The sequence below is a fragment of the Lissotriton vulgaris genome, chromosome 1_1, assembly GCF_964263255.1.
Source record: "Lissotriton vulgaris chromosome 1_1, aLisVul1.2, whole genome shotgun sequence".
NCBI lineage: Eukaryota > Metazoa > Chordata > Amphibia > Caudata > Salamandridae > Lissotriton > Lissotriton vulgaris.
The window spans coordinates 2,112,344,738-2,112,357,592 of record NC_141685.1 but is presented as its reverse complement, the minus strand read 5'-3'; the positions used below and the strand labels follow the sequence as shown (position 1 = coordinate 2,112,357,592).

The 12,855-nt window shown below is 46.4% G+C and overlaps 1 protein-coding gene across 1 annotated transcript in view; it reads right to left on the bottom strand.

Moving 5' to 3' along the window:
- Nucleotides 1–12,855, bottom strand: part of LOC147751672 (tetraspanin-11-like) — a 1,044,069-nt gene that overhangs the window by 296,150 nt on the left and 735,064 nt on the right. The window lies entirely within an intron of this gene.

Sequence of the window (12,855 nt, the reverse complement as noted above, 5' to 3'; positions counted from 1 at the left end):
ATATACTTGGGATTTATAAGTCAATTAAATGTGTTGATTAGGTGTATGTCAGTTTTCCCAGGTTTAAAAGAGAGAGCAGAAGCACTTTACTACTGGTAAGCAGGAGTAAAGCACAGAAAGTTCCAGGGTCAACAAAAAAGGGTCAAGCAAAGAAGGCAAAAATCTTTTGAGATCCTGCACGAAGGACACATTTCCAACACTAAATATTAAAGAAATGTAAGCCCCCGCCATTCACAGGTGCCAGAGCTGTCTGTCTTGTGCCAGCAGTGTTGCATTTTCCTATGAGAGGGTCTAATCATACATATTATATATTTTTTTTAATATTACCTGGTAAAATGGTACAAAAATGGTAGAAAATCATAATTCTGTAATCAAAGTGAATTTTTCAATCTGTAGAGAAAAAGTAACTTTTAAAAATTACAACTTGTGGTGCCTAAATGTCAAGCAGAATGAATCAAGTTCTGCTGGCCTGCCTTTTCTCCAGTGACTGTAATTACCATTCCAATTATGCATGAAGACAACACAGCCAATTCTAATGTCAAGATGATGCTTGTAGTGCAACACTCATCACTTAACTAGTATGAGCTATTTGGGATGACAGAACCAGATGGCATCACTAAAGTCTACAGCAGAAGCCTTCCTTTTCACATGAAGTTCTCAAAGGGCAATTCAGATGATAGAAGCCTTTTACCCATGAGCCTTTGTCTCTCCCCACTGCAGGAAGCATAGTTGTTCTCAGCTCAGTAAGAGGGAATGATTTTTGATTTCCTTCGATGTAGATCTGGGCAGTGACTCGGAACACCTGAGAGCAGAACCTGGAATGTTTGCCGATGACACGCAGCTAGCAGTCACAATCAGCGGGGATGTCGAACAGGATGCCCCCAGGTTCCGAGATGGGCTGAGAGAGGTGGCCAGCTGGATGAATAACAACTGTCTCCAGCTGAACGCGAAAAAAACTGAGGTGATGATCGTTGGGAGGGGAGCGGATCGCTGGGGGGACATCTGGTGGCCTCTGGAGTTAGGGCCGCCCCCTACACCAGTGATGGAACTTAGAAACCTGGGAGTGTGGCTAGATCACACCCTTTGCTTCACTACCCACACTAAGAGAGTGGCGGCATGCTGTTTCGGTGTCCTGCGTGGGCTAAGGCCGGTGCTCAAATTTTTTGATGCTCCGACGAGACAGTTGGTTATCTCCCGGCTGGACTATGCCAGCTCGCTCCTGCTGGGAGTTAACCAATCTGAGATCGTTCGCTTGCAGCGCGTACAGAACGCGGCTGCGAGAGCAGTGGTGGGTCTGCCGAGGTCCTGTCCTATTTCCAATACTCTGCGGTCCCTACATTGGTTACCGATCAAAAGTCGAATCCACTTTAAGGCCCTTAGCCTTGCCTTTAAAATTTTAAAAGGGTCGGCACCTGAGATCCTCAATAATCTCTTATCCGCCTATGTCCCGACTCGCTCTCTCAGATCTCTTGGGCAATCCCTTGCGGTTATCCCGCGTTTCAGACTTAGCCGAATGGGCGGTCGCTCTTTTCGTGTGAGAGCTGCGGCTCTCTGGAACTCCCTCCCTTTGGAAATCCGCCTGTTAGAGGATCTATTAGCATTCCATAGGGCCGTGAAAACTCACCTGTTTTAATTTCTCTTATACATGACTTTTGCTCTTTTCTGTTTTCTTTTGTGTTGTGTTATGTTCACCTTTTCCTTGCGCCAGGACGCTCCTTAGCTGGAGCATCTGTGCGCAAAATAAATGATAATAACATAACATAACATAACATTAGATGAAATAGGAAATAATTAAAAAGTGGGTTGAGTCTTAGTGGGACTTCTGCAAGGATGGAGCATAGGGAAATTATGTTTAGAGTGTATTTGTTGGAATGCATATTATTTCAGCATAGTTTGAATGTGGTTCTAAGTAAGTGGTCAATCATTGGCAGTTGTTGGCTGTGTGCTGTCTCTCGTGAACCTGTGAGCCTTGACTCTTGTAAATAAAGAAGCTATCTGGAGTTAACCACCAATGGGCTGCCTTCTTACAAAAATTTTGAATCACTGGCTAATGAGCTGGATAACAATGGCACCTTACTACCAACCTGTAAATAATGGTAAAATTAGGACCTTGTCCTCCTGCGCCTGAAGGAATGTTAAGTATTTTTGTGGTCCCTCACACACACTATTGGTGTCATGCTTCATCAACAGGTCGCACCCTGGTCCCTAAAAACCAAAGTGGGCTCAACCGTCTCCAGGGGGCACTTTGGATAATATTCTAACCCTGACGGGCAGTATAAATATTAAAAGAACCTACTGGTCATCCCAGTTTCCCTTTATTTTGGGTGCCACTGGTATGATTACAATAGAAGTGAATTATTTTGATGAATTAAGGGAAGGGTTACAACCCTTTAACGTTCATACTACGTTGACATGTTTCAGCCCTTCCTCACAGCCCAAACAGGTTCCCAGGCTCTGATTGTAAATCCCCGTTCCTGATTAAGTGTTAATGTCACTGTTATATTATGGATCAAATATTAAGTATATATATATATATATATATATATATATATATATATATATATATATATATATATATATATATATATATATATATATATATATATATATATATATATATATATATATATATATATATATATATATATATATATATATATATATATATATATATATGTATATGTATATAGATATAGATATAGATATATTCAGCAACCTCCCGAGTGTCTCCAATAAAGAGAAACCATCAGGAAATGGCACTAACACCAAAGGCACGGATGGTAAATCACTGTTGAAAAGATTAGAAAAATGAATGAGACAACCAAATGGTGGGAACACAAACACTTAAAGAAATATGAGGAAGTGGGTAGAGTACAATGAGGGCTGAGGATATTACTGGCGCCCAGCTTTGAAAACCTGAACCCCGTGATGTTGGGTGAATGGGCCGAAAACAACTTAGGGGCCTCTATGAATTTGGTCAAAATTTTGATTAAATATGCGCAAATTGGGGGGGCGTGGCAATGCCGGGAGGGAGATGGCTGCTCGGAGCTGAAGCTCTCCCGGCCGTAGCGCCCAATCAATAATATCCCCGACTTCCCCGAGGCCATAAAATACGAAATTCAGTAGAGCAATCCTTCATACAGCTCGGTTGCTCGCGACGATGCGGCCGTGATCCGGGTGGTGGTGAGCGGACGGCGGCCAGCGCTGTCTCTATCCAGAGCGCTTGGGGAAAATGGCGGCCGGCAGGATCCTACCTGAGGAGGAGGTCGCCGTGGAGGAGTGAAGACGCGGCCGGCTGGCGGCGGGAGGAAGGTGCGGTAGGCGTATTCATCCCGTGGCGCACTTGGGGCTCTGCTGCGGTCAACCGCGGCCCCCGCGCGGTGCGGGGACTCAACCCGGCCTCCCAAATTGCACCATTAGCAGCCCCAGGACCCGCGAGGGCTGACAACACATAGCGGTGGAATGCAGCGCGTAACACATGGGGCACTGAACCTGCCCAGAATCTACCTTCAGGCGGCACCCCGAGGCCTCGGGAAACAGCAGGGTGCCCCAGCGCCTATAAGCATACATGGCGCCTTCCTCCCCCAGCCACTTGAGACCCCTGAATGCAGCAGAGATCGTGGGGGCCTTGCTCTATTGACTCCCACACAGAGCACTGACACTGCACGGCGGGCCCCCTTTGAACCTGGCCCAAACGCTACCTCCAGGTGGCACCCCCCGGGACGTTAGGAAACAGGGAGGTGCCTCAGCACCCATGGGCAGACGTGGCGCCTATCTCCCCCATCCACCTGAGACCCCTGAATACAGCCGAGATCACGAGGCGCTTGATCCATTGACTGCCAAACAGATCACTGACACTGTCCAGCAGGCCCCCTTTGTCAGCTCGGGGCCTGTCGGAGTGCCAGGAGCCACCACATTGCAAGCTGACCTCAAAGGCTATAGTTGGGTGGTCACTTCATTAGATGCCTGCGCAACCGGGGAATTATAAGCGGGGGCCTGTATGAGACCAGGCTGAAGGGATACAGAGTCTGGGAGCAGTTGCCGCGCGCCTTCTGCGGAGGATACCCCCAGGCATCACATCGCAGGCTGCCCAGCGACTCGAGCACTCTCTTGCTGGCACCAGTCCACTCGCCGGGGTAGCTGCGGCATGGGCCGCAAAGACTCTAAGCAACGCATCCTGCCCTTTGAGAAACTAGCAGAGCCTACTAGAGACCACCCGGGCAACATGGCGGACGGGGGAATTCTCCAGCTACCTCAGCGGATGACCCGAGCCAACTGCACCCACTGCTGCTGGAAATGAGAGCAGGGTTCAAGGCTCTAGATGTCCGCTTTGACTCTCTGGACAAGCACATAGCAGATCTTGGCGCGAAGGTACAGGTACACGATCGCCGACTTGATGTCGTTGAGTCACGCACATCGGACCTCGAAGACGGAATGGCGCAGGCAGTGAAGAAGATAGACCGCATGGAACGGATACTAAAGGAAATCACGACAAAGAACGAGGATTTGGAGGTGCGCAGTCATCGCTATAACATTCACCTGGTGGGTGTGCCGGAATCCACTGCTTCGGGCCGCATGCACAACTTAGTTGAGACGATCTTCACTGACTTGTTTGGGAAGGAAGCTTTCACTCCTTTTGTGGTAGAACGCGCCAACATATTACTTGGTCCGCGCCTCAACCGGGATGCCCACCCAGGCCCATTATTGAACTTTTGTGACAGAGACACGCTTTGCGGCTGGCTCGTGAGAAGGGCGAACTTTCCTGGCAGGGCTTCAGACTTTCGTTATACCCGCACTTCACTACTGTGGTCCAAGATGCAAGGAGGAAATTCCTGGGGGTCAAGGCTAGCCCAAAATACTTAGGGCTGACATATGGCATGCTTTATCCGGCCAGGCTAAGAGTGGAGGTGAATGGTTGGGCTCAAATGTTTGAAAATCCCACGGAAGTGCAGGAATTTTGCCGCAATTACAAACTTAACAGCAGGCGCCCCCCCGGAGACAAACACTGCTTCACCCCCGCACAGTGCTCTGCTGCCAGTGTGGATTTATTCTCGAACTCTGGGCGTGACTGATGGTTGGTCGCCTGCAACTCGCCACTGCATCGCGCCATTGGACTGTTAATATAGACTTCCGGGACCTTTTACATTGTGTTTTTTTATCTGTTGAGGCTGCTAGGCCGTCGAAAGCGATACACCCCCCCCTTTGGTGTACACCTCAGAGATCGTATTGATGATGTTTGATAGTACCGCTTTGGTTTCACCGTTGGTTATTTTTGTAATGCTATTGGTACTAATGCATGTTTTTGCAATAATGGTATTGCCTCTCCGGATGGGCGGGAAGGCTGGGTGGGGGAGGGGGAGGGGTATTGTTCGTATTGCATTGCACTGGTGCTATGATTCCTTTGTTTGTGTTCGTAAATTTTGGGTACTGTACTTGGTTACTCTTTGCTCTTAGTTTTTCTTTATCAAAAGGCAGAGTTAGGTTATAACTCAGGTCCAGCGAAACTCTCATTGGCGACGTGGAATGTCCGAGGTTTAAATGACAAGCATAAAAAGCGACAGGTTGTCCAATATTTGGTCAGGCACGGGGTGGACGTGGCCTTTTTGCAGGAGACACATCTTCTTGTCAGCGATCAGGCCAGGTTCGCCTCCTCCTGGGGCCCAAACAGATTCTTTGACAACTATAGCAATAATGCTAGGGGCACTGCCATTCTAATACACAAGCAACTCGCTTTTAAGTGTTCACTCTGTTACCTATGACCCGGACGGAAGGTTTATAATAGTGGTGGGCACTCTGCTCAGTCATAAGATAGCGTTGGTTTGCATATATGGTCCGAATAATGAATCCCCGGATTTTTATTATGCATTACTATCCAAATTACTGCAACTCGGCTCCACGCCCCTGCTGTTGGGGGGAGACTTCAATGTCGCTTTACACCTGCCCACGGACAGTACCTTTACTGCCCGAGACCCCAAGCCTCGAGCTCGTAAGGCCCTGCATTCTTAACAGGAACACTTTTCACTCCTGGACATCGGCCGGACACGTGACCCAAGCCACACCACCTACACTCATTATACTAGTTCCCATGACACCTGGAACAGACTGGATTATTGGTTGACTACTCCAGACATTTCTAGATGGTTCCATAAAATTCAAACCCTACCCAGAAGATATTCAGACCACTCCCCTGCTCTCCCTGATGGTGCCACGCCCTGAGGGCTTTGAGCGGCAGTTGAGGTTCCCCCACAGGGCGCTGGGAGATGAGGTTTTTAGGAAGGAAGTCCAGGACGCAATTGAAGAATACTTTACACTTAACACTGGGTCGGTGGATACAGAGGCAGTGTTATGGGAGGGCTTTAAGTCGTACATTAGGGGTGTGTGCATGGCCAAAAGCTCCGGAGTGCTACGTGATATTTGTGGTACTCTGACCCGTGTGGAAGGTGAGATTGGTGCCCTAGACAATGCACAAACAAACGATGGCAACAGACTCAGCATACGGTGTGAAGAGGGCAGCTTTACTTCTGGAATACAGAGATACGGCAGAGAGAGAAATACTGTATATGGGGAAGTACCACAACGCAAGGGTCTACAGGGAGGGGGACCGCCCTGGTAGGATTCTGGCACAAATGGTTAGACCCCCTTACACAAAAGCCTATATCACAGAACTGCAGTCACAGGCGGGATGTCACATAAATGACCCTGTAGGCATACAGCAAGAGTTCCTCGCCTATTTCAAGACACTATACTCCACCAGGTTGGGGCAAGACCGTTCTGCACAAGAGGCCTATTTAGCAGAAGTGGCGCTTGTATATCTTGAGAAATTTATGCGGGACTTTTTAGCGATTCCCATCACTGCGGAAAGCATAGACAAGGCCATTTCCTCCTTGAACTCTTCCACTGCCCCAGGGCTGGATGTGTTCACTGGAGAATTTTACAAGGCATACAGTGAGCTCTTGATCCCTCATTTATTAGATATGTATGCTGAGGCACTGGAGAAGCAGGTCCTCCCGCCCACTCTCCGGAAGACAGTTATTATATTTCTTCCCAAACCAGTGAAGGACCCGTTACTATGCGGCTCCTATCGTCCCCTGTCCCTCCTCAACCTAGACAATAAAATACTAGCTAAGGCATTGGCATGCCAGCCGCCTCTCGCTCGTGATGGAATCCATAGTCTCCTCGGCTCAGTCTGGTTTTATACCCCATCGCGCCATGGCGTTTAATCTCCGCACACTGTTTAATACCCTACAAAGGCTAGACCGGAACACCCCCGCAGCAGCGATCCTGCTAGACACTGAAAAGGCCTTTGGCTCCCTGGAATGGCCCTTTTTTCTCTCAATAATGCAACAAATGGGCATGCCACAGGGACTCATAGCCACCACAGACCTATTATATAGTAAGCCCACTGCTCGACTCCGCCTCAATGGCACACTATCTGCTCCTTTTTCCCTATCATGAGGTACTAGACAAGGTTGCCCCTTGTCTCCCCTGTTGTTCATATTAGCGATGGACCCCCTAGTGAGACACTTACAGGAGAAACACCTACACAGAGCCCTACGTTTCCAGACGGACCGTTGCTGGTCTCTCTCTATGCGGACGATACAATCCTCTATGTCCATGATCCCCAGACTAACTTAGATCCCCTTCTATGGGAATTCTGTAATTTGGCACATTTTCTAGTCTGGGAATCAACTAGCGTAAATCTATTATCTTTCCTCTAACGAAAAGCACAACTTCATGGACACTGGAATTCCCACTGGGGTGGTGCTGGGACTCAGTAAAATACCTGGGGTGCACCTACATCTTGAAGCTGAGCAATTTCTTCGCCGTAATTATGGCGTGGCTATCTCTAAGTTAGAAACACAAATAAATCATTGGTTGAAACTTCCACTTTCCATGGCAGGACGAGTGGCCCTCATTAAAATGGTAATTCTCCAAAAGTTTTTATATTTATTTCACAATATCCCGATTCCCCTTACGAGTAAATTTTTTACCACACTTCGCACCCAACTGATCAGGCTGGTCTGGGGCGCTAAGACGCATAGGGTTCGATGGCAAGTCATGACGCTTCCCTGCTCCAGAGGGGGGTATGGTGTTCCTGACCTACAGCTGTACTATCTGGTGGCGAAGTGCGGTTTTGCACAAGCGTGGTACCACCCGGACGCCAGAATCAATTTTCTGAAACTGGAATCAGATTTTGTCCTTCTGGACACGCTGGCTGCAGTTCTGCCTGTCGGTATCCCACGAGACCACACTGATATCCAATTGGTCTCCACAACTAGCAGGGTATGGGCCAGGCTGGGGCATCTCACGGACGCCCAGATGGTATATTCCTCCGACATGCTACTCCCAAACACCAAATTACTGCCGATAACGGGGGAAAAGCTTGTAAAGAAGGCCTGCACGAAGTTCGGTATTGCCAAGATGGAAGATTTTTTCCCAGCGGGCCATGGATTTGACGCGGAGGACGTATCCCTTTTCCCAGACGCTACATTCATGGATAGATTTGTGCTTGCCAGACTTCGTTCAGCCCTGCGGGCGGGGTTCCCCGACTTCTCACTGGAGCCTCCATGTTTTTTACCATTTACAATGGTCATAGGTAGTGCCAGGGGGGTACATTTGATCTCGCAACTCTATAAAACCTGTGCTGACTTGATCCCGATAGACGATAGAGGGTGCGGAGTGCATGGGAAGCAGATTTAGTCAATTAGATATCTGATGAGCAATGGGCGGCATGCTGTCTGGAGACAAAGACAGCTTCCATAAACACCAGACATAAGTTGATCCACTTTAAGTTTCTGCGACAAATGTATGTCACCCAAGTAAGGGTGCATAGGATAGACCCTAATAAACCCCAGCACTGTCGGAGATGTCAATCCCCTCAAGCCGATTTCCCGCACCTGCTGGATGTGCCCACGTATACACACATATTGGGTGGAAGTTCACCACATGATGAGCAAGATCACCCAGGTCCGGGTGGATCCACTGCCCGGGATCGCACTAATGGGATATGTCGTGCAGCTCCCACTTAAGGTTAGACGTTTGACGGCTATCACCTTGGCTTTGGCCAAAAGGGAAGTAGCAATACACTGGGGAGGTAGAAGAGCGCCCACGAGACAGGGCTAGCTCCAAACCATGCGTCCTGCGCTACTAGAAGTGAGCAATACGCAGACACTACCCCTCCGGCCTCCAGACCAAGAGACATTTGGGGCCCCTTCAGGGAGTATCTGGCGGCGCAGCAGCAGGACCATCCCTCACAACAGGAGCGGGCCTGGTGCCGGCGGGAGTGGGATGAGCTACTGTTTATTTATTGTTGTATGTCTTGAATCCTAACGCATCAGCCGTATACTGCAATATGCTAGTCCTGCTGCATCACCAGGTGGATGGAAGGTGTCAATGGGACTAATACAGTGTTTCTTTGGCTGTGACCGCTGGGCTGGCCCTTTGCTGTGTTATTCATACAAGTGATACCCTGAGTAATGTGCTATGTGTAATCGATGTTTCATGATATTGACTTCTATGTATGTAATCAAGATACCCATCTATTTGAATGCAGTGCAATGCTTTATTTTTCCATCATAAAACTGCTAAATAAACTTAAAGGAAAAAAATATGCGCAAATTGACCACGAGGAGTTACTTAAGGAAATAACAAAAATAAATGTAGAACTGGCTAAACTAGAATTCCAAGAGTATATCAATAAATGCAGAGCAGAAATAACTGAATGACTTAAGAGACAAGAGGACAACATTAAGTTTCGTAAGGTACACAAATTTGCAAGAGACAAGCAGAATATGAACAGATTTTTACTTTTTCAAGGAAATATGACAGCATAACGAGGATGAGACTTAACAAGGACAAACAAACAAATGATGGAACAACCACCAGTGCCTTAATGGAAACAGGCAGTAGCATGGCATCAACTTCAGACGAAGCTCGGTTTACAGCAAAGCAGAGACAGAAGATAACAGTGCTATAAGACCAGTAGGAGAAGGGGAGAAAGGCAAACGTTGCGGGCACAGACACAAAAGAAGATACCAGAAAGCACAGGAACCAAAGGAGAGGAATCCGGCGCAAAGTCAGGAAATGCCACATCCAAAAAACAACACTGGCGCAAAAAGAAGGGGAACTGAATCATACAATAGTAAACCTATTGGCCCTTATTTATGAGGCCTTGCGTCAGTTTTGCGCCGCCGGTGCGTCACTTTTTGTGACGCACCAGCGGCGTACAAAATGCGCCTTGTTGCGCCATATTTAAAAAATGACGCATCTAGGTAGATGCGTCACTTTTTAAACCCCTGCGCCACATTATACCTGCGTCAGGTATAATGTATGCAGAGGGGGCGTTCCCCCGCAAAAAGCCTCGTAATAGTGACGCAGTGAAATCTATGAGATTTCACTGCGTCACTTTTAGGATGCTGTTGCGTCAAAATCTTGCGCCTGCCTCACAGCAGGCGTAAGACTGACGCAGGCCCTTTCCCATGGGGCTTGCCCCATGTGAAAGGACGCATTGCTGGAGTTGCGTCACTTTTGTGACACACTCCAGCAATGCGTCACTTTTGCGCTTACAGATGCGTCAGAAATACTGACGTATCTGTAAGTCCTTGCGACATGATGCGTCATACATTAAATATGACGCATCATTGGTGTCGCAAGGAGTGCGCAGTGAAAAGTGACGCATCGCTGTTTTCACGCAGCGATGCGTCACTTTTCATAAATGAGGCCCATTGTCTCTAACCTTAACCAATGCGGAAACACAATTGCTCAAATTAGGCCTATAGTTCTGCCCTGAAAGCAGCTTTAATTATGGTCACACTGGGGTTGATATATTTAAATTTATTTGTAAATTAAAGCTACGGAAGTATTTCACAATCAAGGATGGTAACGATCAAACAAGCAAAGCACCATCCACAACTATATGAACAAGTGAAAACTTACAAGTCTCAGATATACCCATGTTTCTAGCACTGCAAGAAATGGGAGAAGAAACTGATATAGACTTTCAAGCTCCCACACAAGACCAATTAAGAGAGTTAAATGTTAAACAAACAGGAGCAGGAAGCAGCCCATTTAAACCCAAATCTGCATTTCTCCCAATGATGCCGAAAGATGCCATTGACATCTTTCATGAGAGGGTCATAGAAGACTTAAAAACGCTTCACCGTAAGACACCACAAAGCCAACCAGAGAATAAATTCAAGGATGTACAATACAGAAACTTAATAAGGCATCTCAAAAATAACAATGAGATAGTTATTAACAAATTGGACAAGGGGGGGCGACACAGTGATCTGGCCCAAATAGGATTACATTAAGGAAGCCGAACGACAGCTGGGAGATAAAGACTGCTATGAAAAATACAAATCAAAGAATACAATAAAGACAAGGAAACTCTTAAGAAGGAACTTTTGCAATAGAAAAGAGTAGGGATGATATCTAATGATGAATTAAATTTTATGCATAAAGAATACCCTACAAAGCTCACAATTTATTTTGTACCAAAGATCCACAAGAAAACAAAACTGATACCTGGAAGACCAATCATATCCGCAGTTAATGGTATAAGTGAAAATATTAGCCAATATGTGGACTATGTTTTACAAGACCATGTCCCAAAACTCCAGAGCTATGTAAAAGACACTGGGGAGTTCCTATCCAAACTAAAAGAAATAACATGGACAGAAAGATTTTTATTGACAACACTTGACATTGAATCATTGTATATGACCACAGAACATACTGTGGGACTCAATGCAGTCAAATTCTTTTTAGAAATGTGACCAGTGACATGTTACCAACATCATTGTATGATTTTAGAGCTTATCAAATGGTGCCTTTTTAGCAACTATTTCATGTTTGGAAAAGAACTGTACAGGCAGAAATGCGGAGTAGCTATGCGTACCTGTTTTCCCCCAAGCTATGCATGTCTTCATGTTGGCTGCTGGGAGGAACAGGTCCTCAAATATGTACACAAACAGGCATATGACAGGAATATTTTACATTGGCTCCATTTTATAGACCATGTTTTTATTGTTTGGAAAGGGGACAAAGAAAGTGCAGAGAGCTTCATACAGGCTATCAACATCAATAATGTTAATCTTAGATTCACATCCAATATCAGCAACTGCAATAAAGAATTTTTAGATGTAAAAGTGTTTGTGAACGATATGAAGCTGGAAACCACACTACATAGAAAACAGACCGCGGGTAATTCGATACTGCACGCTAAGAGCGCACACCCCAAACATCTCATTAAAAGCATACCATACAGAGAATTTGTCAGGCTACAAAGAATATGCAGCACTGAGATGCCTTTCAGAAGCCTTTGATAGATTTAGTAAGAGGGGTTATGGGGGTTATGATGAAAGAACTCGTACAGAAGCTAAGAATAAAATCAAAACTAGACCTAGGGAATCCCTGTTACAGAAGAACCCAGGAACTATGCCCTCAGAACAGGCAATAGAACCATCTAGTGGAGCAAAGGATGGCACTATTAGGCTCATCACAACATTCAGTAGCCAAGAAAGGCAGATCAGATCCATTGTAAATACCAATTGGCCGATCCTGCTTACTGACAGTGGTATGCCCACACAATTGGAAAGGCTACCTACAGTCACATTTAGAAGAGCACTATCCATGAGGACACAATTAGTCAAGAGTAGTCCTGAAATGAGCCAAGAAAGTACATGGTTAAACCTAAACCAGGTTTTTTAAAATGCTCTTCATTTCGTGTGCGTAGATTTGGGATTAACACCACACAACCATATTCAGCAAAAAACAGACAGCTATTACTGACAATTACAACGGCCGTACAGAATATGCTGTATATGTGTCGGAATGCACCTGCAGACTGAGATA